We start from the raw sequence: 27,008 nt of genomic DNA on the forward strand, positions 1-27,008 counted from the left end.
TTAAAAGATGAACTTGACACCTCTCATCATGTGTGTATCCTGTAAACACATGCATGATTGACTCACATGAAGAGTAAGTTGAACGGTGGGCCCCACCACTGGACTACATCCAATATCATAGCATATCATTTACCACCGGAAACCCGAAGAGGGTGCGCACCCACTGCACTAACTCCCTCCAGGCCCCCACCACACCCCTGCATTGCGCTATGTCGATAGATAAAGATTTACATGCGATAACTCAATTTTATTCCTTCCCCGGGGATTTCTGAAGGTAAAATGTGAAACTTCCCACCTCTCGCAATCCACGTCCGACTCAATCCTCTGGGAGAAGTGGCGCTTCAAGGCCGACGTCACATTGGTCACGTGCTGTGGGTAAAGGGCACAACAATGAGAAGGTGTGAACAAATAAATTCCAAAATAACAATCGGACATGAATCGTGGCGGCAAGTGCTTCAAATACTGGCCATTTGATATCCACATTTGAGGGATATAAAATAAATTGTATTAAACGAAACATATGGATGAATCATCGTGCCTGTGAAACACCAGGATAACAGTTTTTGTTTGGGAAACAAATAACATGTTTTGATAACTCCCCCTTCAGTGGAGGATGAATGTGCATGTGACGTCACCACATTGGTTGTCCGCCATCTTGGTGTACAAGCAAACAAAAGGAAACTACACGTGGGCTGCATCTTTGTGTTTACATCAGTTAAAAGAGGAGTTAAAATGGTGAAGCTTTGCGCATTATTTTGTTGTGACAATTGTACCGATGGAGGATTGGTTACCGTGTCATAGACTACCGACGGCACAACAATATGGAGACTTGCGAGTTATGAGGGACGCGTTCAAGTTGGATTCGGAATGAGATTCTCACAGTAGTCCAAGAAACGGCAAACGTGTGTGTGTGTGTGTGTGTGTGCGTGTGTGTGTGTATCAATATGTGTATGTATGTGTTTGTGTGTGTGTATCAATATGTGTATTTGTGTGTGTGTGAGTGTGTGTGTCAATATGTGTATTTGTGTGTGAGAGAGTGTGTGTGTGTGTGTGTGTGTGTGTGTGTGTGTGTGTGTGTGTGTGTGTGTGTGAGTGTGTGTGTGTTTGTGTGTGTGTGTGTGTATCAATATGTGTATTTGTGTGTTTGTGTGTGTGTATGTGTGTTTGTGTGTGTGTGTGTGTGTCAATATCTGTATGTGTGTGTGTGTGTGTGTGTGTGTGTGTGTTTGTGTTTGTGTGTGTGTGTGTATCAATATGTGTATGTATGTGTTTGTGTGTGTGTATCAATATGTGTATTTGTGTGTGTGTGAGTGTGTGTGTCAATATGTGTATTTGTGTGTGAGAGAGTGTGTGTGTGTGTGTGTGTGTGTGTGTGTGAGTGTGTGTGTGTTTGTGTGTGTGTGTGTATCAATATGTGTATTTGTGTGTTTGTGTGTGTGTATGTGTGTTTGTGTGTGTGTGTCAATATGTGTGTGTGTGTGTGTGTGTGTGTGTGTGTGTGTGTGTGTGTGTGTGTGTGTGTGTGTGTGTGTGTGTGTGTGTGTGTGTGTGTGTGTGTGTATGTATTTGTGTGTGTGTGTAAGTTGTTGTTGGATATCTGAACTGTATTGATGGATACTGATACTGCATCCATGTTTTGACCGTCTGAAACTCCCTTGAAGTAAACATATCTGCCCTCAACTTTTCAGGATTGACAGGAGTAGACCCAGCAGAACTCGAACTTGAACTGGCTGGTTTGCAGGAAGGACAAGGACATGTGGAGTTCGAAATTCAGAGGCTTCGTGACCAAACTCGAAAGTCGAGAAAGGCACAGATCTACCCTGTTACAGATCTACCCTGGTACAGATCTACCCTGGCACAGATCTACCCTGGCACAGGTCTACCCTGGCACAGATCTACCCTGGTACAGATCTACCCTGGCACAGATCTACCCTGGCACAGATCTACCCTGGCACAGGTCTACCCTGGTACAGATCTACCCTGGTACAGATCTACCCTGGCACAGATCTACCCTGGCACAGATCTACCCTGGCACAGGTCCACCCTTGTACAGGTCTACCCTGTTACAGATCTACCCTGGCACAGATCTACCCTTGTACAGGTCTATTCTGGTACAGATATACCCTGGCACAGATCTACCCTGGCACAGATCTACCCTGGCACAGGTCTACCCTGCCACTTCAACACAGATGTCCTGAATTCGATGATTTCAAAAAAACAAGCCAATTGTGTTTGAAGTTTGGAATTCTTTCCCGGATACCGACAGTAACATGGAGAGATATGCACTTGGCATTCTGTCCACCTTCGGATATACTTTCCGATGCGAGCAGGTGTTTTCAAGTATGAATTTCATAAAAAATCACACTGAGAAACTAATTGAACAAGGCGAGTTCAGAGTCTTGCTTGAAAATGAAAACGACTCCATTCTGTCCAAACATCGAACAACTCTGCAGAGAAACTCGACAGCAGAAATTGAACTAAAATATGGGTAATCTGACTCAAGATACTGAAGAAAAATGAATGGCCGCTTTAGTGATGGAAACGCAATAAACATGTGTTGAGTTACAAATCAATGTTTGTGTCTTTTTCCTGTTATTCAATTCCAGAACAATGCAGCTCTCAATATATTACCTTTTGACCAAATTTGAAAAAAATGGATCTTCTTGTCATTTGGGTTAGGTGAGGAGGCACAGCCCCACCCTCTTCCCACATGTGCAGGGTGGTAGTGCCTCGACAGATTGCATGTCACTGCATATACGATGCATTTACGATGATGGACAGAGTCAGAAACGGGGCGTATGGATTGGGTCTCGCTCGTCCGTCCGTCTGTGTGTGCATGCGTGTATCCACAACCATATATCGTACATGTTTGGACCGATTTTGCTCATAGTAGACACAAAGACAACACATGATTGTATACATATGCACATCATTTTGTTTCGCGATGCGATCAACGATGACCGACTGGCGGCCATTTTAGATGCAAAAAACCTGATGTGGAACACTTCCTCAACCATATCTCGGAGATGTATGGACGAATTTTGTTCATACTTGACACAAAGACAACACATGATTGTATACATATGCACATCATTTTGTTTCGCGATGCGATCAAAGATGGCCGACTGGCGGTCATTTTAGATGCAAAAAAACCCCGATGTTAAACACGTCCTCAACCATTTCTCGGACATGCATTTATTGATCTTATTCAAACTTGCCGCACAGATAAGGAATGAGGGCTTACATATGCAAAATGTTTTGTTTTGGAATCCCACCAAAAATGGCCGACTGGCGGCCGTTTAGCTCTGCAAAGCAAAATTACTAAAACCATGGGGGCCATGACATTTTATGTCTTATTGTCCTTGTTAAATCGTCAAAACGAAATTCCAATGTGTACTTCAGAGAGTGAGTTGGGGTCAGAATTTCTGGCGTATTTGAACATGTGAGTTCAAAAGATAGCTCCTCGTCACAGGTCTGTCATGTGAAGTCAGAGGAGATTTAATAAGACCAGCCAAAATCACCCGGCGTTCCCCGGGTTCTTTTTGAATGCATTTACTACTATAATTCAGCTTTTACTCGCGGCCGTGGAAGATTGACTACTATATAATTTAGCTCAGCTTTTAATTGTGAAATGGGCCCAGCCCGGCCGAAGCGGCCTCGACCGGCCTCGCCACCGAGCCGATAACCTTCCCGGGGCCCGTCCCGACATTTTTTGTATTGGAGGTTTCCTCCTATATTTCACCGTTCAGGAGATTAGCTTGCGCAGACAAACAAACAAACAAACAAAAACTTTTCTTTCACATATTTTGATAGAAGATAGACGATAGATATGTATGTAAAAAAAAATACAGTACATGTTGATACATGTAAAGTAATTTTTTTAAACGGTCTCTGGGGTTGCAGATCTGATTTTTAATGAAGTTTTTACATACCTTTATGTCCAACACGATATGTTCGACATATTCATGGAGATGCGACACCTTTGAACAAAACTTGCATTTCACTGTAAAATTGGCAAGAAAAAAAAGATTCCAAGGTTGAAACGTAACTCAAGCAAAGAACAATGCACGCATTTTACTGAAACAGTTGGACAATAACATATATGTAAAGTACACAACCATTTTATAATGCACGTCACATGATGGCTCGGTCATATAAATACAGACTCTTCACTGCCATTTCGCACAATAAGGATTTATTTTATATGCTCGTTTCCAGATATTTACACTCAATCACAGGACTTCATTCCGTCTGATATTTAGCTTTGGCAATGTGCAAGTTACAAGCAATGAAAGTTGATGGTTTGCCAAAGTTTCAAACAACTCTGGCAGGAATTCCAGTCTTGAAAATGACTATTGAAAGTCTTTGGAGAAGACAAACTCAAAGTTGAAATCTGAAGTTGAAACCAAAAATCACTGAAAAGTTGAAATTTGTTTTATTTCATTTTTCTACCTGTAAAAATGTTTTTACCTCCGCCACCAAAGGTAGATGGAGGTTATGTTTTCACCCATGTCTGTCTGTCATACTTTCTTATTGTCTGTCTGTCTGTTTGTGAACAAGATATCTCAAAAAGTTGTGGATGGATTCGAACCAAATTTGGCAGAGATGTCGTGTATGTGACATCGACGAAATGATTCGATTTTGGTGGAGATGCGGATTCGAATCCGGCTACTAGAATTTTAAAAGGGATTCTTCACCATTGGGAGATGGGGCCAAAAACGATACATAGCAGGATATCTCAAAAAGTTGTGGACGGATTTGGACGAAACTTGGTGCACAGGTTGGGTGTACGACAAGGACTATTCAGTTCGATGTTTGTGAAAATCTGAATACGCATTTGGATATGACAATTATTTAATTTTTATGTGATTCTTCACCATTGAGTGATGGGGCTAAAACCAACATATAGCAGGATATCTCAAAAGGTTATGGACGGATTTGGATGAAACTTGGTGCACAGGTTTTGTGTGTGACAAGGAAGAATCGATTCAATTTTGGTGAAGATCCGGATCCGGCTGGTAGAAGTTTTTAAGTGATACTTCACCATTGAGTGATAGGTCCAAAAATGATATGCATACAGCAGGATATCTCAAAAAGTTGTGGACGGATGATTTTGATTAAATGTGATTCTGTATTGTGATTTTCTGCTCTACTCTGGGATACAAAACGTAAACTGTTCACCTGGCGAAGGTGTGCTCTCTACTGAGTGCCATTCTAGTTCTCGCCTGGTAATTACAAACAAATGATATTTTGAATCATAGACTATCTTACTTTCTTGTTTTCTGAGTTTTTCGCCAATATTCTATTTTGTGGTGTCAGTCAACCCAAACCTAGTCAATCGAGCACATAGTCAACCCAGTTGTCCGACTTTCTGATACACAATAATTATCCAAAACAAGCGTTACGCCTAGGTCCCCCGTCGGTGAAGTGATGTGAGTTGACAAAGTGTAAGACGCAAGGTGGCCATCTTGGATTTTGACGTGGCGAACCAATTTTCAACAGCGTTCTCCCTTATGCGTAGGTACACCCACACACCAGATTAGAAGTTAGTAGTTCGTTTATTTTTCAAGATATTTCGCTCACAATGTTCACAAATATATATGGTGGCGGCCATCTTGGATTTTGACGTGGCGATCCAATTTTCAATAGCGTTCTTCCTTATGCCTAGGTACACCCACACACCTGATTAGAAGTTGGTACTTCGCATATTTTTCAAGATATTCCGCTCACAAGGTTCAGACATACATGGCGTCAGACATACATGGCGGTGGCCATCTTGGATTTTTACGTGGGTTGCACCCACAAACCAAATTTGAATTCATTCCTTTTCTTGCGCACGTACGCACGCACGCCCACACGCACGCATGGACGGACGCACGCACGGATGGACGCACGGACGGACACACGGACGGAGGGGAAAACCATAGTCCCCCTTTCGCTCCGCGGTGCGACGGTGGACAAAAAACCTCCCTCACACTTCCTGACCAATCAGCGGTGACAGACTGAAGATAAGGTGTAATATAACGAGCTGCTAATTGCGCAGGAAGTTGCTTTTCATATATTTGTAAACAAGAGAAAATCAGCGTTAAATCATGTATAAAATGAGCTCCATTATGAGCATTAGACCATTAAAAATAAATAAATAAATAAAAACAAAAGCTTGTGGTGGCCGGTAAAACAGAAAAAAGTATTTTGTTGCACATGCACACATTGTTTGGTTTGGAAAACATTGTTTAAAAGACATATTTAACTGATTTCAACGTTTTCAACGGTTTCAACGACTGTTCCCTCGTTGCTTACCTGGTGTTCAAAATGTTCCATACAAATATTAAATCGTCTCATTTTACTTTAAATATCGTCTTCAGAAGAACGACTATTGTGAGATTTGCTTATGGTATGTAAAAGATAAAATAGTTTTTCCGATTGGAATTTTTTCACAATTCTTCACTTTTCGGGTAAACTTGTGGTCATACCATGAATTTATTTGTTAAACATTTTAATGTTGACATATGCAAGTATATATTTTCAAATTGTGTGGTAAACATGTGGAATGAATTGCCTCGTGAAATAGTCTCACAATGTTCTAAAACGTGTTTAGCTCACCTGGACCGAAGTTCAGGGGAGCTTATGCGATGGTGCGTCGTCAGTCAGTCAGTCCGTCAGTCAGTCAGTCCGTCAGTCAGTCCGTCCGTCCGTCAGTCCGTCCATCCGTCAGTCAGTCCATCCGTCAGTCAGTCAGTCCGTCCATCCGTCAGTCCGTCCATCCGTCAGTCCGTCCATCCGTCAGTCTGTCCATCCGTCAGTCCATCCATCCGTCAGTCCGTCCATCCGTCAGTCCATCAGTCCATCTGTAAACACTTGAAACTTCATCTCAAATCGCTGATGGGATTGCGACCAAATTTGGCACAAATTATATTTGTTGTGTTGTGACTAAAGTTTGTTCACGGCATCAGGGTCTAAGACGGTATACCGGGGGTCAAAGTGGATCCAGGTATTTATTGATCCAGGTAGGTATTTGCTTTCTTCTCAGAAACTACATATGCAATTCTGATGAAACTTCACCACAGCCTTAATCACCCATGTTCTCCCAAAGTTTGTTCCTGGCATTTAAAAAATCGGGGTCTAAAGTGGTCTATGGGGGGCTTGCCCCCCAAAATAGGTATTTGCATTTTGCTCAGAACCTACACACACAATTTTGATGAAACTTCACCACAACCTTCATCATCCGTGACATACCAATGTTTGTTGAAGGTATTGGAAAAATTGGGTTCTGAGGAGGAATAACAGGGTGGGAGGGGAGGAGTATGGTTGCCCCCAAAATAGATATTTTTTTATTTGATTGTTTAAAGTGTCATGATTATGTTAGTATGATTCTACATGCCGCCCTGTCTTCGAGCAAGCATTGAAATTGGTTTAAAATACCTTTAGTCAGTGCCGTATACTGTTTATTCTACCAGGTGAGTGTCAGGGGTATTGCCCCTGTTTTAAGAATCGATACTGTTTTGAACAACTCAATATGGGTAAATATTTAAGAGGCAGGGTATTCGAAGTTGATCAATCGACCTGACCCACCAACTTGCAACATTATACATATATATATATATATATATATATATATATATATATATATATATATATATATATATATATATATATATATATATATATATATATATATATATATATAGTCAAGTGAAAAAGTAAGTACACCCCATGTAAAGTTTTGACTTTTTCAACATATTTCAACATTCAGCTATTTTTTTTTTTTTTGTATACAAGATCGAGGCTTGTGAAAGAGCGAACATTAATCACACAGAAAGACAAACCGACACATAAAACATATAACATCGGGAGCGGTAGACAAGATGGGGAGAGAGGGGGAAGGACACAAACACAACATTTGAGAGCAGGGACCGAGAGACATGGAGACATCGAGAGATCTGAGAGAGGGCGAGGGCTTTGGGGGGGGGGGCATGGGAAGGGGGCGGTGGGAGAGGTATAAAACATATGGACACTGCCAGGACTTCCAGGAAAGAAGTTGGAATTTCAAACAAGGTGGATCTGGGGTGAATTAGCGGGGGTAGAAAAGATCAAGGTTTTGGATGGGGGAAGACAAGAGATGGTGGTGAACAGCTGTTTTAAAGACCTGGAGGGAGGAGTGGGATTGAAGGGAGTGAGGGAGTTTGTTCCAGAGGCGGGAGAAAAGAGGAATGAAAGAGTGAAGGTGAGCAGAGAGCCGAGATTTCGGCAGTTTAACCATCAGAGGGTTGCTGGCAGATCTTGTGCGACCTGTAGGAATATTTGGGGGACAGAGCACAGAGAGAGCTGGGGGTGCAAGGCCGGAGAGGAGTCGGTAGAAGACAGAAAGATCTCCTACTTGCCTGCGGTGAGTGAGTGAAAGGCCCTCAGAGATAGCTTCATCGCGGGAGATTCCAATAATTCTGAAAGCTTTGGTTTCAACAGCGTGAAGCCGAGCTAGGTGTGAGGCAGGAGCACCGGCCCATAGGGGAGAACAGTATTCCATTGAGCTGCTGGTGAAAGCCTTGTATGTGGTGAGGAGCTCAGGTGTGCCGAGGAAGGACTTCGCACGACGGAGGATGCCCAGTCGGCGACTGGCTTTGGAGGCCAGCTTGGAAATGTGGTTTTCCCAAGAAAGATCATGGCAGATAGTGAGACCCAAAATCTTGAGCGACAGAACTTCTTGGAGAGGATTGTTGAGAAAGTAGATGGGAGGGTTGTCCAGTCGATCTTTTCGGAGAGACATAGTAAGAGTGTGAGATTTGTCAGGATTGAAAGACATGTTCCACTTGTTTGACCAGTCTGTGATTTTGTCCAGGTCTTCAGAGAGTGAGGAGGCAGCAGACTGCCGATCTGAGGGAAGAGGAATGGAGCGGCAGAGAGTGGAGTCATCAGCAAAGAGATAGAGAGGATTTTCGAGAGAGTCAGAGAGATCATTGATGAAGACCAGAAAAAGCACGGGGCCCAGAACACTGCCTTGGGGAACTCCAGCCTGAACAGGAAGAGGAGATGAGAGAAACCCATTCAGGGCCACACGTTGACGACGACTAGAGAGGAAGTCCGCCAGCCATGCGTGGAGATTTCCATGGATACCAAAGGAGGAGAGTTTGGTGAGCAGAGCGGGGTGCCAGACCGTGTCGAAGGCACGTGATATGTCGAGGGAGACAGCTCTAATTTCCTGTTTGGCATTGAGGACCTCCATCCATTGTTGAGACAGCAGAAGCAGCATGTCCAGAGTAGAGTGACCTGGTCTGAAACCAAATTGATGATCAGAGATCAAGCCATTGGAGAAGAGGAAAGATTTCATATCCGAAGCAATGATGGATTCCATGACTTTGCTGATAATTGGGAGAAGGCTGATTGGTCTGTAGTTGCTAGGATCTGTTTTTGCACCTTTTTTGTGCAAAGCGGTGATGTTGGCTGATTTCCAAGCAGATGGCAGTTGACCTTGAGCAAAAGAGAGGGTGAAGAGAACAGAGAGAGGGTGAGATAGAGCAGCAGAGCAGGATTTTAGGACCCGTGGGCTGATGCCGTCGGGTCCAGTTGCAGAATCAGAGTCGAGGGTTGACAGAAACTTTTCCACCTTGTCAGGAGGAAAGGACACGGAGTCCAGGAGCAGCAGGGTACGACTGGGTATGGTGGGTACAGAGAGGGATGGGTTTGGGACACAAGATTTAGAGGCAAACACAGAGTTGAGGCATTCAGCTTTTTCACGTGCGGAGTCAGCTGTGTAGCCGTTTGAGGTAAGGGAGGGGATGGAGGGGGAACAAACACCAGAAACGGATTTGACCAGACGCCACCAGGATTTGGAAGAGGGAGACAGATAAGAGTTCGGTCTTGAGAACGGAGAGATATTGTTTCCTGGCTCTCCTGAGGGTGGACACACACTTGTTTCGGGCTTTGTGAAAGGAAATGAGATTTCCTTCCGTTGGATTTGCTTTCCAGGAGACGAAGGCAAGTTGTTTCTGGGCAACAGCCTCACCACAAGATTCCGTGTACCATGGACGGGAGGAAGGGTATGACAACTGAAGACGAGATGGGATAAATCTGTGCATGAGAGAGAGCAATTTACTTTGGAAGAATTCCCAGGATGAGTTGATGTCAGAGGTGGTAGAGATGGGAGACCAGTCCAGATGATTGATGGCTGCTTGAAGACCGTGCCAGTTGGCCTGAGTGAAATGCCAGACTCGTCGACGCTGAGCAGGCTCCCTGAGGATGGTCAGAGAGATGTCCACTTTAACAAGGACATGATCAGATGATCCGATCGGAGCAGAAGAAGAGCAGCAGACATTTTCAGGGAAGTTAGTCATAACCAAGTCCAGAAGAGAAGATGTTCCGTTGACTGAGATCCGGGTCGGGAAATTGACAGATTGTGTCAGTCCCAGTGAGTCGCAGAAGTCCTTTGCTGAGGAGCCATGCCTGGTGAGAGAGGTACCCACACCCAGCCAACTGGCATGATGACAGTTGAAATCACCACATATGAGGAAGAGAGAGTTGGGATGAGTAGATAGAAGTTGGTCCATATCATCAGACAGCGAGATGTAGATGGAGTCATCACTGTTTGGTGGACGGTACAACACACATATGAACAAGAGGTGGGAGCGAAGGGGAAGCCGTAGCCAGAGGTATTCCTGGGGGTGAGGTGGAGAGAGTGCAGTGCAGGGCGAGTGAGGAAGAGAGTTTTTGATAAAGATAGCAACCCCGCCTCCAGGACGAGGCTCAGGTCTATCATACCGGAGGAGGGAGTAGCCCGGGAGAGATACTATGGAATCAGAGACATCATAAAGGAGGAAAGTTTCTGTTAAGCAGATCACGTCTGGTTTGACAGAAGCAACCTGTATGGAGAGATCAGTTAAGTTTGAACGAAGGCCCCGGATGTTTGAGGTCCATACCGTTAATGAAGAGGAAGGGGGAGCATCAGATACAGAACAGGGGGGAGGAGGGGTAGGGTAAGATGTGGAAGAGGTGGAAGAGGTAGGGAGAGCTGTTGAAGGTGTGTCAGAGATTTCAGAATAGCTCGGAGAAAGGGCAGGATGGGGCGGACAAAAGGTTTGATGGTGATTGGGTGAGCCACAATGAGGTGTTATTTGAGGAGGGGGAAGAGCGAGGCAGAAGGTTGGGGGAGATGGAGGTGAGAGTTTGAAGGGGGAAGAAGCGGGGAGGACGCTTTGAGGAGGGGGAGTGAGAGGGGGGAAATTGAGAAGCAATGAGGGTGGGGAGATTTGAAGGGGAGGGGTGAGGGGGGAGTTTGGGAGGGAAGGGACAAGGGGAGGGATTTGAAAGGGATGGGATATGGGGGAGATTTGGAGGGGAGGGGTGAGGCAGGAGTCTAGGAGGGGAGGGGCGAGGGGGCGTCTTGGCGGGGAGGGGTGAGGGGGTAGTTTAGGAGGGAGGGGGCAAGGGGGGAGATTTGAAAGGGATGGGTGATGGGGAAGATTTGGAGGGGAGGGGTGATGGGGAAGATTTGGAGGGGAGGTGTTATGGGGAAGATTTGGAGGGGAGGGGTGAGATTGGATTTTTGAAAGTGTACGATTTATGGGAAACGAACATTTATTGCAAAATGAGTTTCTTGTGACCTCCGAGTTAAAAATACGTTTAAGGACGCTGGATGGAGGATGGAGTGCAGGAGAGTTTAGGGAATGTAGAAAAAAGGCACTATAGGAGATGGATATTTTTTTTGGGATGAATTGATTTGGTGAGCAAGTCGAAAGCAGCCTTTTAAAGAAGAAGAAGAAAAAGGTGTTATAAAATATGACGGAATACATAACTTGAGGGGAAAGTGTAAACATTGAAGGTTAATGAGTGAAAACTATCTGGGGAAATGGGGGAGAAACACGTGGTCGAAGAACGAACGAACGAATAAGAATGAATAAACGAATGAGAACAGAGAAGGAAATGTTTTTTTTTTTGTTTGTTTTTTTTTGAGTTGAGATTTACACAAGGAAGTAGGCTATGGGTGAAAAGACTGGGAATACAGAGAACGAAAGTTATTGGATCACAAACGACGGACCGCTGAGAGAAAAACAAAGCCTCAAGGTTGTACAGTGCACACTGTACAAGGCCTCAAGACACGACACGAATTAACACGATTTTCAATACAGGTATGAAAGATTTGCACCGAAAAATCTTCGTCGGGACACAATATACGTACAACACCATAAATAAATACAGTTTTAACGAAAATACAAATGGGAACAATCACTTAACTTCGATTTCAAATCGTTCGCGACGCGGCAAAGGCCTTGCTCGCGACACGGCAAACACACGATCAATTTATGAAAGATAAACACCGAGAAACAACCAAAGTTGCACACAATAACTTCACACACCGAAAGATAAATACAGTTTCGACAAAATACAATTGTGAACAGACAACTTCGAAAAACGTGGAGACCGTGTGGAGCTTCGAAAATCCCTCCCACCATCTCCGAGACCTCCAATTGGTTTAAAATACCTTTTATTTGATCTTCATTTCAACAATATTGATAGATAAAGGTGATATAATATAACAAATATCATGAAACATTTACATTTTGTAGGCCATTGTATAATTTAAATAAACATAAATGCAAATTTCACATGTGGAAAAAGTAAGTACACCCCCACATTTATTCACTTTTGGAGAATAAGAAATTAATGCAGGATTAAGGAATCGATGTAGAAATAAGAAAGCAGGAATGCGAGAAGGCAGGAAAATTTATGATTTTAGGTGATGCTTACTTTTGATCTTTAGACCTTTTGACAAAATTATTAATTTGTCTTCTCCATATTCTCATCATAAAGTTTTGTTGAAAATTTCATGACAAAAGCTCAAATCGTAAAAAAAAAAGTTGCGGTCCGGGCAGACACACAGAAGTGATTGTAATAAACTGTTCAGCAGCTGTGTTGGGAAATTTTGGAAAGAGGTCAATCAGAGGCAAGAGAAAAGGCTGACAAAGCGAGCAACTGGATGCCAGAAGTGAACTGGAAATTCCCTTGGAAAATTAAAACTAGACTGAAGGCTGATGAGCTCTTTTTGGAGCAAAATATCTCGGAAGGATCTTCAATATCACAGCACCTCGAACACTTCCAAGAATGTAAATGGAATTGCTTTCCAAACAGCCTTTATCCAGTCAGCAACTTAATAGCCATCATCTTTATGGTCTCAATACCAGTCTTGGTGTCCAACCCAGGCAGAGAGCCATGCTGGTGAGCATCTAGTGACAATGACAATAAGACTGTGTGGGGATCACTTAACCTCATTGGCAGTGACCATTCATGGAAAAGAAAAACACAAACGATGGAAATCCCCAATAAACTTACATTGTGAGTTCAGGTTTCCACCAAATGTCTGGCTTATCAGCGTTGATTTCACACTGTGTTCATGATTCCTGAAGGATATGTGACAAAATAACATCAAATCAGTATGAAGCATTGAATAGTTGTGAAGAGATAACTGCACCAAGACATTAGCTATCAAGGAAAATAGATGTTTATACACAAACTTTTTAATCTAAAATAAGCTCATGCAGCATGGAAGTAAAAGCAAAAGGCAGCTTACCATGTTTACTGCATTTAGTACTTACTGGCATTAGACCAAATATTCAAAATTATAGATGTGGTACAGCAGATTATCAAAATTGGGAACATTTTCTGTCTGGCATTAATTTCTATTAAATTTGTCTTTTTTTCAGCAAATATGTTTCATGAAATCAAACTGCAGCATAAAATCTGTAACCTACATCAGGTTACCCCCAGACGGCGTGTCTATGAGGTCCCGGACACCGCATGCCACGATCAACTCTGACCGGATCCTCCCCCCCAACATCGGTTTGCCGTGCTGGTGAGTTAAGTGAGGCAAATAGGGACTGACATAGCAGTTACTGACAGTACCTAGTCAGTCAGTCGTGCAAAACCAACACTGCACCTGAGATCAAACTTAGATAACAAATAAAAGCTGGCTAAACACCTCAGCAGTCTTATGTTTCCAACAAAATGGACAGAATAAGTCAAGACAGGGTTTCTTAAAGAAATGGCATTTATTGCCCATAACAAAAAAGGGAAGTATTTACAACAGCAGGCCAAGCAGGTATTTACAGGCAGATGGGACAATGAAATGGCACATACTGTATGTACAATAATTACAGCATTCATAAATTCCCCTTATCCCCGACGCAAACATTCCCGCAATCCCGCCCTCGGATCCTTATCTACAATGACTTAACATACTACAATCCATATTCCAGCATCATGCATCCAATCTGGAATGGACAGATTGATGATTGGCAAAGAATGATGGGATGAATGATCGGCGACGAAGATGAGGTGATAAACAAATAAATAGATGGGGTAATGGACGGACCCCATGCACATCTTTTACTTGTTGACTCTGGCTCCCACATCCCGAATGAAGCTCGGACCCTCAGATCTCACTCCCCTTCTGCACCTAAGATAGCCACAGCCTCGGTGTTTCCCCACAGTATTTTGACATTGCTCATGGCACGTGTAGAACCTGACCCACCAACTTGCAATATTATCAATATATATATATATATATATATATATATATATATATATATATATTATATATATATATATATATATATATATATATATATATATACATACATACAGACTTGGCATTTAATATGGAATTTTTTTTCCTTGACGGGTTTACTTTCTTAACTCAGTATATCAATCTAGTGAGTTTCTTTTACACTTTGGTGATTTATTTGTTAAAAGAACCATGTCACTGATTGTCTGTCGCAGCAAGAAGTCAACAACAGGATTATATCACTGGTGGCGTGGCAAAATGTACGGACAGGTGCATTTGATGATTGGCTTCACATTCGGGTATACAAGGGTTGTTGCGTTCTGTATTCGTGGAAAACAACTGCTGCACGTCTCCAAAAGTTATTGCCGCTTCCTCTGGAGATGGTCCGTCAACTCGCCAATGCTGTTTGTCATGGAGTGGTGGCTTTACGAAATTACGGCATGAAACAGCGTGCTATTGCTCGGCAGTATGGCATCACTCAAGGTCAGCTGTCAAAGATCCTGAAACGAAATGCTCAGATGGGTGTCCCTCCTCCAATACCGAGGCCAGGACGTCCCCGCAGAACCACAAGGAGGGATGATCGCCAGCTGCACCGGTTAGTCCGCAATGGCCGTACCAAGTCAGCTCATCGGCTTAGGGCTGAGTGGCAGCAACTGACAAATGCGCCTGTATCCAGAAGGCTAGTCAACCAACGACTGGTTCAAGCAGGCTATCGTGCCAGGCGTCCCCTAAGAAAGCCACGCCTAACCAGACAACACCGCCAGCGCCGATTGCAGTGGGCCAGAGAGCACCATCAATGGCAGCCAGGACACTGGAATCACGTGATCTTCAGTGACGAGTCTAGATTTCTGGTCTATCGTCAAGATGGTCACGTCCGAGTGTGCAGGCAAGTGCATGAAGCCTACAACAAAGATTGTATAGTGCCAAGAGTCCAAGCTGGAGGTGGTGGGGTGACCGTTTGGGCTGCTTTTCATGCAGGGGGCAAAACTGACCTGGTTGTTCTGAATGGAAACCTGAACCAGTTCAAGCACAGGGCCATTCTGGGAGAAACATTGCTTCCATTTGTTCGTGCAGCCTTTCGAGGAAACTTTGTCTTCCAAGATGACAATGCACGGCCTCATCGTGCTCGCATGATCCAACACTTTCTTTCTGACCGTGGTGTAGAGCATATGGAGTGGCCTGCCATGTCCCCGGATATGAATCCGATAGAGAACTTGTGGGCAGAATTAACGCGTCAAATCGACCACTTGGACCAGCAGCCGACCTCTGTGCGTGAATTGCAGCAGGCTATTGTCACTGCATGGCAAGCGATTCCTGTCCAAACCTTGGCAAATCTCGTGAACAGCATGCCTCAACGTGTACGTGCTCTCCTGAATGCTCGTGGGGGTTACACGAAGTACTGAACTGTAATTTTACTGTCCGTAATCCCAGTCGTAATTTAACTTTTGTTTTTGTTATAAAAAAAATTTGGCTAATGTGCAAAATAAAGAGATACTTCTGGAAAATGTACAGAAGTTTAACACAGTACTGTCCATGAATTGAGTTCGATATCAGTTTGCATCACTTTCAAGGATCAATTTATTTGTTTCGAAATGTCAAATGTGGTTTTTGTTTCTTTTAAAGGTCACATTAACAAAATCTAGAATAATTTCAACATAATTCCAATGAACTTTTGGTTCTAAGACATCTTGAAAAGTAAGTTCACCCCCACAAAAAAAATATTCCATATTAAATGCCAAGTCTGTATATATATACAGACCAAGATCCTCTCCAACGATGTTCTCATCATTTGCACCTGAGCTGGTGCACCTGATTCTAATTTTAGGTATTTGAACTAGTGATAAATGTCGGGGTGTACTTACTTTTTCCACATGCGAAATTTGCATTGATGTTTATTTAAATTATACAATGGACTACAAAATGGAAATGTTCAATGATATTGGTTATATTATATCACCTTTATCTCTCAATATTGTTGAAATGAAGATCAAATAGCTGTATGTTGAAATATGTTGAAAAGGTCAAAACTTTGCATGGGGTGTACTTACTTTTTCACGTGACTGCATAGCCTGCAGTAAAAAGGGTTCAAGGAGGCACTGCAACACCACCTCATGCCATTCCCCATCCTGCTCCATGATCTTTATTACTCCCTTTAACCCTTCCTAGCCCCATTGACCCTCTTATTTGCTGATTTCAGTTGTTTTTTTTGTATAGAGTCGAGGCTCGTGAAAGAGCTAACATTTATCAAACAAACAAATCAAACAAACAAGCAAACAAAGTATATAAAAAGGGGAGTGGTCGACAAGATGGGGAGGGAAGGGGAGGAAGCACACAAACACAATATTTGAGAGCAGGGACATCGGGAGATGTGTGGGAGGGAGAGGGCTTGGGGAGGAGGGGGGGCAGGATAGGTCTAAAACGCAAGGACACCAAGGACTTCCAGGAAAGAAGTCGGCACCTCAAAAAGTGGATTTGGGGTGAAATTAGAGGGGGTAGAAAAGATCAAGGTTCACCCTCATCCCTTCTCCCTCTCTTCCTTTCCTGTTTGCTATTTATTTGTCCGTAGTGGCCAATTGTTGCCCCACTTCCCCACTACCCCACTGTCAATTTAACCTAGCTCCCTCAATGAGGCTCTCTCTTGTAGAGAGAGAAAAAAAAGATCACTCCAACATGTAAAGCAGCCAACATCATCATAAGTCAAATTTCCTCCCTCCCTTCAATCCGACCAAACAGGCAATCAAACCTTTTTGAAACACCAACTACATCACACCTCCCCCCACACACCCAAAGGCCTTACTTGTCTCCATGAAAGCAATCTTGATGAAGTTCCTTCAAAACGCATTGCAGTAAATTGAAGGGATCTCGTTCCTGAAATAAGGTGAAATTCCTTTGGACTTCTGCATAAAAACAAACACAGACCGAAAGTGAAAGAAAATAAAGATTTAGCAGCCAGCAATCATAATATAGTCTGTCAAGCGTCGGCTTGTGACAAAAGTGGGTTTTATGTGAGGAGGTGAGAATGTTGGATGTCAAAAAATTTTGGTTGTTGAAAGTGTTGAAAGTGAAAAAAGATGTTGAAAGTCTAGAGAGGAAGACAGACATCTGCCTGCATGTTTCCATGTGTTTTATACCTCTCCCACCTCCGCCCCCCTTTCACATGCCTACTCCCCCAAGCTCTATCCCTCCCACAGATCTCTCGATGTCCCTGCTCTCAAATGTTGTACTTGTGTGCTTCCCTCTCTCCCCCCATCTTGTCTCCCGCTCCCTTTATCATATGTTTTATGTGTCAGTTTGTTTTTATGTGATTAATGTTATCTCTTACACAAGCCTCGATCTTGTATACAAAAAAAAAGGACAGAAATGTGGCAAGATTTTTATAGAATCAAAATAGAATTGGCCTATTATGTTGGGTTGAATGTTTCCAATTTGCTGTCAGATCTCAAGAAGATAAACTGAGTCGAGCGAAATTTCTACTTGAACGTGAAAGCTCTTTGGAAAACCAGGTATATAGACCGAGGGACAAGATTATTTTGCTTAGTTGGAGTTATGTTCACCTCCGAAATGTCTGGTCATGAATGTATGCTCTCTGTGGAGATTAATCCAACTAAAATTGCCATTCTGTTGTTGTGCCAGCAGGTGGGCTCTGCAGCTCATAGCAGGCTGCCCTTGGGGAATGTAAACGATGGGGGGGAGGGGGGGGGAGTGGGGGGGGGGTGGTTGGGGGGGAGAGGTTGTGTAAAGCCAGCAGTCCCACCTGAATGTGTATTGAGAAATATAAAGATTCCAAATTATTACCCTAACTACTGCTGGTAGAGGGTTGGCAAACCACCCAGCATGACCCCAGATCAAGAAACTGCTTCGGCAGAACCAATACTCTGTAACAGTGTATGGCACATCGGATCAGATGTTAATTCCTATAAAAAGGGATGTGGATGTTGAATTCCATTCAATTCATGGTAAAAGTATTGCTTGGTCCTCGATGGTTAATAAACTTGTTTGGTGTGCAGCATGTGGCTGCTGGTTGCATTATTTTTGGAAGCGCAGCTGTGCCGCTGATGCATTGCCCCTGTTACCAGTAAACCAGTACTCATTCTTGAGAAAAATGCCTGGGGCATAGAAAAGGCCCCGTTATATGGTATATGCCATGTGGCAAACTATAGAAAAGAAGGGACATTCCATGGCTTGTGGAAAATACCAAACCATAGAAAAGAAGGGACATTCCATGGCTTGTGGAAAATACCAAACTATAGAAAAGAAGGGACATTCCATGGCTTGTGGAAAATACCAAACTGTAGAAAAGAAGGGACATTCCATGGCTTGTGGAAAATACCAAACCATAGAAAAGAAGGGACATTGCATGGCTTGTGGAAAATACCAAACTGTAGAAAAGAAGGGACATTCCATGGCTTGTGGAAAATACCAAACTATAGAAAAGAAGGGACATTCCATGGCTTCTGGAAAATACCAAACCATAGAAAAGAAGGGACATTCCATGGCTTGTGGAAAATACCAAACTATAGAAAAGAAGGGACATTCCATGGCTTGTGGAAAATACCAAACTATAGAAAAGAAGGGACATTCCACAGCTTGTGGAAAATACCAAACTATAGAAAAGAAGGGACATTCCATGGCTTGTGGAAAATACCAAACTATAGAAAAGAAGGGACATTCCATGGCTTGTGGAAAATACCAAACTGTAGAAAAGAAGGGACATTCCATGGCTTGTGGAAAATACCAAACTATAGAAAAGAAGGGACATTCCATGGCTTCTGGAAAATACCAAACCATAGAAAAGAAGGGACATTCCATGGCTTGTGGAAAATACCAAACTATAGAAAAGAAGGGACATTCCATGGCTTGTGGAAAATACCAAACTATAGAAAAGAAGGGACATTCCACAGCTTGTGGAAAATACCAAACTATAGAAAAGAAGGGACATTCCATGGCTTGTGGAAAATACCAAACTATAGAAAAGAAGGGACATTCCATGGCTTGTGGAAAATACCAAACTATAGAAAAGAAGGGACATTCCATGGCTTGTGGAAAATACCAAACTATAGAAAAGAAGGGACATTCCATGGCTTCTGGAAAATACCAAACCATAGAAAAGAAGAGACATTCCATGGCTTGTGGAAAATACCAAACTATAGAAAAGAAGGGACATTCCATGGCTTCTGGAAAATACCAAACCATAGAAAAGAAGAGACATTCCATGGCTTGTGGAAAATACCAAACTGTAGAAAAGAAGGGACATTCCATAGCTTGTGGAAAATACCAAACCATAGAAAAGAAGAGACATTCCATGGCTTGTGGAAAATACCAAACTGTAGAAAAGAAGGGACATTCCATAGCTTGTGGAAAATACCAAACCATAGAAAAGAAGGGACATTGCATAGCTTGTGGAAAATACCAAACTGTAGAAAAGAAGGGACATTCCATGGCTTCTGGAAAATACCAAACTATAGAAAAGAAGGGACATTCCATGGCTTGTGGAAAATACCAAACTGTAGAAAAGAAGGGACATTCCATGGCTTGTGGAAAATACCAAACTATAGAAAAGAAGGGACATTCCATGGCTTCTGGAAAATACCAAACCATAGAAAAGAAGGGACATTCCATGGCTTGTGGAAAATACCAAACTATAGAAAAGAAGGGACATTCCATGGCTTCTGGAAAATACCAAACCATAGAAAAGAAGGGACATTCCATGGCTTGTGGAAAATACCAAACTGTAGAAAAGAAGGGACATTCCATAGCTTGTGGAAAATACCAAACTGTAGAAAAGAAGGGACATTCCATAGCTTGTGGAAAATACCAAACTATAGAAAAGAAGGGACATTCCATAGCTTGTGGAAAATACCAAACTATAGAAAAGAAGGGACATTCCATGGCTTGTGGAAAATACCAAACTGTAGAAAAGAAGGGACATTCCATAGCTTGTGGAAAATACCAAACTGTAGAAAAGAAGGGACATTCCATAGCTTGTGGAAAATACCAAACTGTAGAAAAGAAGGGACATTCCATAGCTTGTGGAAAATACCAAACTGGAGAAAAGAAGGGACATTCCATAGCTTGTGGAAAATACCAAACTACAGAAAATAAGGGACATTCCATAGCTTGTGGAAAATACCAAACTATAGAAAAGAAGGGACATTCCATAGCTTGTGGAAAATACCAAACTGTAGAAAAGAAGGGACATTCCATAGCTTGTGGAAAATACCAAACTGCAGAAAATAAGGGACATTCCATAGCTTGTGGAAAATACCAAACTGTAGAAAAGAAGGGACATTCCATAGCTTGTGGAAAATACCAAACTACAGAAAATAAGGGACATTCCATAGCTTGTGGAAAATACCAAACTGTAGAAAAGAAGGGACATTCCATAGCTTGTGGAAAATACCAAACTACAGAAAATAAGGGACATTCCATAGCTTGTGGAAAATACCAAACTGTAGAAAAGAAGGGACATTCCATAGCTTGTGGAAAATACCAAACTGCAGAAAATAAGGGACATTCCATAGCTTGTGGAAAATACCAAACTGTAGAAAAGAAGGGACATTCCATAGCTTGTGGAAAATACCAAACTACAGAAAATAAGGGACATTCCATAGCTTGTGGAAAATACCAAACTATAGAAAAGAAGGGACATTCCATAGCTTGTGGAAAATACCAAACTGTAGAAAAGAAGGGACATTCCATAGCTTGTGGAAAATACCAAACTGTAGAAAAGAAGGGACATTCCATAGCTTGTGGAAAATACCAAACTGCAGAAAAGAAGGGACATTCCATAGCTTGTGGAAAATACCAAACTATAGAAAATAAGGGACATTCCATAGCTTGTGGAAAATACCACACTGCAGAAAAGAAGGGACATTCCATAGCTTGTGGAAAATACCAAACTGTAGAAAAGAAGGGACATTCCATAGCTTGTGGAAAATACCAAACTGTAGAAAAGAAGGGACATTCCATAGCTTGTGGAAAATACCAAACTAGAGAAAAGAAGGGACATTCCATAGCTTGTGGAAAATACCAAACTAGAGAAAAGAAGGGACATTCCATAGCTTGTGGAAAATACCAAACTATAGAAAAGAAGGGACATTCCATGGCTTGTGGAAAATACCAAACTAGAGAAAAGAAGGGACATTCCATAGCTTGTGGAAAATACCAAACTATAGAAAATAAGGGACATTCCATAGCTTGTGGAAAATACCAAACTAGAGAAAAGAAGGGACATTCCATTGTTTGTGGAAAATACCAAACTAGAGAAAAGAAGGGACATTCCATAGCTTGTGGAAAATACCAAACCATAGAAAATAAGGGACATTCCATAGCTTGTGGAAAATACCAAACTATAGAAAATAAGGGACATTCCATAGCTTGTGGAAAATACCAAACTAGAGAAAAGAAGGGACATTCCATTGTTTGTGGAAAATACCAAACTAGAGAAAAGAAGGGACATTCCTTAGCTTGTGGAAAATACCAAACTATAGAAAATAAGGGACATTCCATAGCTTGTGGAAAATACCAAACTAGAGAAAAGAAGGGACATTCCATAGCTTGTGGAAAATACCAAACTAGAGAAAAGAAGGGACATTCCATAGCTTGTGGAAAATACCAAACTGCAGAAAAGAAGGGACATTCCATAGCTTGTGGAAAATACCAAACTATAGAAAATAAGGGACATTCCATAGCTTGTGGAAAATACCACACTGCAGAAAAGAAGGGACATTCCATAGCTTGTGGAAAATACCAAACTATAGAAAATAAGGGACATTCCATAGCTTGTGGAAAATACCAAACTGTAGAAAAGAAGGGACATTCCATAGCTTGTGGAAAATACCAAACTGTAGAAAATAAGGGACATTCCATAGCTTGTGGAAAATACCAAACTAGAGAAAAGAAGGGACATTCCATAGCTTGTGGAAAATACCAAACTACAGAAAAGAAGGGACATTCCATAGCTTGTGGAAAATACCAAACTGTAGAAAAGAAGGGACATTCCATAGCTTGTGGAAAATACCAAACTGTAGAAAAGAAGGGACATTCCATAGCTTGTGGAAAATACCAAACTACAGAAAATAAGGGACATTCCATAGCTTGTGGAAAATACCAAACTGTAGAAAAGAAGGGACATTCCATAGCTTGTGGAAAATACCAAACTACAGAAAATAAGGGACATTCCATAGCTTGTGGAAAATACCAAACTATAGAAAAGAAGGGACATTCCATAGCTTGTGGAAAATACCAAACTGTAGAAAAGAAGGGACATTCCATAGCTTGTGGAAAATACCAAACTGTAGAAAAGAAGGGACATTCCATAGCTTGTGGAAAATACCAAACTGCAGAAAAGAAGGGACATTCCATAGCTTGTGGAAAATACCAAACTATAGAAAATAAGGGACATTCCATAGCTTGTGGAAAATACCACACTGCAGAAAAGAAGGGACATTCCATAGCTTGTGGAAAATACCAAACTAGAGAAAAGAAGGGACATTCCATAGCTTGTGGAAAATACCAAACTAGAGAAAAGAAGGGACATTCCATAGCTTGTGGAAAATACCAAACTATAGAAAAGAAGGGACATTCCATGGCTTGTGGAAAATACCAAACTAGAGAAAAGAAGGGACATTCCATAGCTTGTGGAAAATACCAAACTATAGAAAATAAGGGACATTCCATAGCTTGTGGAAAATACCAAACTAGAGAAAAGAAGGGACATTCCATTGTTTGTGGAAAATACCAAACTAGAGAAAAGAAGGGACATTCCATAGCTTGTGGAAAATACCAAACTATAGAAAATAAGGGACATTCCATAGCTTGTGGAAAATACCAAACTAGAGAAAAGAAGGGACATTCCATTGTTTGTGGAAAATACCAAACTAGAGAAAAGAAGGGACATTCCTTAGCTTGTGGAAAATACCAAACTATAGAAAATAAGGGACATTCCATAGCTTGTGGAAAATACCAAACTAGAGAAAAGAAGGGACATTCCATAGCTTGTGGAAAATACCAAACTAGAGAAAAGAAGGGACATTCCATAGCTTGTGGAAAATACCAAACTGCAGAAAAGAAGGGACATTCCATAGCTTGTGGAAAATACCAAACTATAGAAAATAAGGGACATTCCATAGCTTGTGGAAAATACCACACTGCAGAAAAGAAGGGACATTCCATAGCTTGTGGAAAATACCAAACTATAGAAAATAAGGGACATTCCATAGCTTGTGGAAAATACCAAACTGTAGAAAAGAAGGGACATTCCATAGCTTGTGGAAAATACCAAACTGTAGAAAATAAGGGACATTCCATGGCTTGTGGAAAATACCAAACTAGAGAAAAGAAGGGACATTCCATAGCTTGTGGAAAATACCAAACTATAGAAAATAAGGGACATTCCATAGCTTGTGGAAAATACCAAACTAGAGAAAAGAAGGGACATTCCATAGCTTGTGGAAAATACCAAACTAGAGAAAAGAAGGGACATTCCATAGCTTGTGGAAAATACCAAACTAGAGAAAAGAAGGGACATTCCATGGCTTGTGGAAAATACCAAACTAGAGAAAAGAAGGGACATTCCATAGCTTGTGGAAAATACCAAACTATAGAAAATAAGGGACATTCCATAGCTTGTGGAAAATACCAAACTGTAGAAAAGAAGGGACATTCCATAGCTTGTGGAAAATACCAAACTGTAGAAAAGAAGGGACATTCCATAGCTTGTGGAAAATACACAAACTGCAGAAAAGAAGGGACATTCCATAGCTTGTGGAAAATACCAAACTATAGAAAATAAGGGACATTCCATAGCTTGTGGAAAATACCAAACTAGAGAAAAGAAGGGACATTCCATTGTTTGTGGAAAATACCAAACTATAGAAAAGAAGGGACATTCCATAGCTTGTGGAAAATACCAAACTATAGAAAATAAGGGACATTCCATAGCTTGTGGAAAATACCAAACTGTAGAAAAGAAGGGACATTCCATAGCTTGTGGAAAATACCAAACTATAGAAAATAAGGGACATTCCATAGCTTGTGGAAAATACCAAACTATAGAAAATAAGGGACATTCCATAGCTTGTGGAAAATACCAAACTGTAGAAAAGAAGGGACATTCCATAGCTTGTGGAAAATACCAAACTGTAGAAAATAAGGGACATTCCATAGCTTGTGGAAAATACCAAACTATAGAAAAGAAGGGACATTCCATAGCTTGTGGAAAATACCAAACTGTAGAAAAGAAGGGACATTCCATAGCTTGTGGAAAATACCAAACTGTAGAAAAGAAGGGACATTCCATAGCTTGTGGAAAATACCAAACTGCAGAAAAGAAGGGACATTCCATAGCTTGTGGAAAATACCACACTGCAGAAAAGAAGGGACATTCCATAGCTTGTGGAAAATACCAAACTATAGAAAATAAGGGACATTCCATAGCTTGTGGAAAATACCAAACTGTAGAAAAGAAGGGACATTCCATAGCTTGTGGAAAATACCAAACTATAGAAAATAAGGGACATTCCATAGCTTGTGGAAAATACCAAACTATAGAAAATAAGGGACATTCCATAGCTTGTGGAAAATACCAAACTGTAGAAAAGAAGGGACATTCCATAGCTTGTGGAAAATACCAAACTGTAGAAAAGAAGGGACATTCCATAGATTGTGGAAAATACCAAACTATAGAAAATAAGGGACATTCCATAGCTTGTGGAAAATACCAAACTGTAGAAAAGAAGGGACATTCCATAGCTTGTGGAAAATACCAAACTGCAGAAAAGAAGGGACATTCCATAGCTTGTGGAAAATACCACACTGCAGAAAAGAAGGGACATTCCATAGCTTGTGGAAAATACCAAACTATAGAAAATAAGGGACATTCCATAGCTTGTGGAAAATACCAAACTGTAGAAAAGAAGGGACATTCCATAGCTTGTGGAAAATACCAAACTATAGAAAATAAGGGACATTCCATAGCTTGTGGAAAATACCAAACTATAGAAAAGAAGGGACATTCCATAGCTTGTGGAAAATACCAAACTGTAGAAAAGAAGGGACATTCCATAGCTTGTGGAAAATACCAAACTGTAGAAAAGAAGGGACATTCCATAGCTTGTGGAAAATACCAAACCATAGAAAAGAAGGGACATTCCATAGCTTGTGGAAAATACCAAACTGTAGAAAAGAAGGGACATTCCATAACTTGTGGAAAATACCAAACTGTAGAAAAGAAGGGACATTCCACAGCTTGTGGAAAATACCAAACTGTAGAAATGAAGGGACATTCCACAGCTTGTGGAAAATACCAAACTCTAGAAAAGAAGGGACATTCCATAGCTTGTGGAAAATACCAAACTGTAGAAAAGAAGGGACATTCCATAGCTTGTGGAAAATACCAAACCATAGAAAAGAAGGGACATTCCACAGCTTGTGGAAAATACCAAACTATAGAAAAGAAGGGACATTCCATAGCTTGTGGAAAATACCAAACTATAGAAAAGAAGGGACATTCCACAGCTTGTGGAAAATACCAAACTATAGAAAAGAAGGGACATTCCATAGCTTGTGGAAAATACCAAACCATAGAAAAGAAGGGACATTCCATAGCTTGTGGAAAATACCAAACTATAGAAAAGAAGGGACATTCCACAGCTTGTGGAAAATACCAAACTATAGAAAAGAAGGGACATTCCATAGCTTGTGGAAAATTCCAAACTATAGAAAAGAAGGGACATTCTATAGCTTGTGGAAAATACCAAACCATAGAAAAGAAGGGACATTCCACAGCTTGTGGAAAATACCAAACTATAGAAAAGAAGGGACATTCCACAGCTTGTGGAAAATACCAAACTATAGAAAAGAAGGGACATTCCATAGCTTGTGGAAAATACCAAACTATAGAAAAGAAGGGACATTCCACAGCTTGTGGAAAATACCAAACTGTAGAAAAGAAGGGACATTCCATAGCTTGTGGAAAATACCAAACTGTAGAAAAGAAGGGACATTCCATAGCTTGTGGAAAATACCAAACTATAGAAAAGAAGGGACATTCCATAGCTTGTGGAAAATACCAAACTATAGAAAAGAAGGGACATTCCATAGCTTGTGGAAAATACCAAACTATAGAAAAGAAGGGACATTCCATAGCTTGTGGAAAATACCAAACTGTAGAAAAGAAGGGACATTCCATAGCTTGTGGAAAATACCAAACTATAGAAAAGAAGGGACATTCCATAGCTTGTGGAAAATACCAAACTGTAGAAAAGAAGGGACATTCCATAGCTTGTGGAAAATACCAAACTGTAGAAAAGAAGGGACATTCCATAGCTTGTGGAAAATACCAAACTGTAGAAAAGAAGGGACATTCCATAGCTTGTGGAAAATACCAAACTGTAGAAAAGAAGGGACATTCCATAGCTTGTGGAAAATACCAAACTGTAGAAAAGAAGGGACATTC

The 27,008-nt window shown here is 41.5% G+C and overlaps 1 long non-coding RNA gene across 1 annotated transcript; it reads right to left on the minus strand.

Moving 5' to 3' along the window:
• Positions 1 to 286: 286 nt before the first annotated feature.
• Positions 287 to 13,382, minus strand: LOC144888935 (uncharacterized). The gene is made up of 3 exons (XR_013621477.1): positions 13,321 to 13,382; positions 3,933 to 4,003; positions 287 to 369 (listed from the first exon to the last, which is right to left on the minus strand). It is a non-coding gene; the product is annotated as an uncharacterized LOC144888935 (long non-coding RNA).
• Positions 13,383 to 27,008: the final 13,626 nt, after the last annotated feature.

The sequence above is a fragment of the Myxine glutinosa genome, unplaced genomic scaffold (assembly GCF_964187855.1).
Source record: "Myxine glutinosa unplaced genomic scaffold, kmMyxGlut1.1 SCAFFOLD_161, whole genome shotgun sequence".
Classification (NCBI taxonomy): domain Eukaryota; kingdom Metazoa; phylum Chordata; class Myxini; order Myxiniformes; family Myxinidae; genus Myxine; species Myxine glutinosa.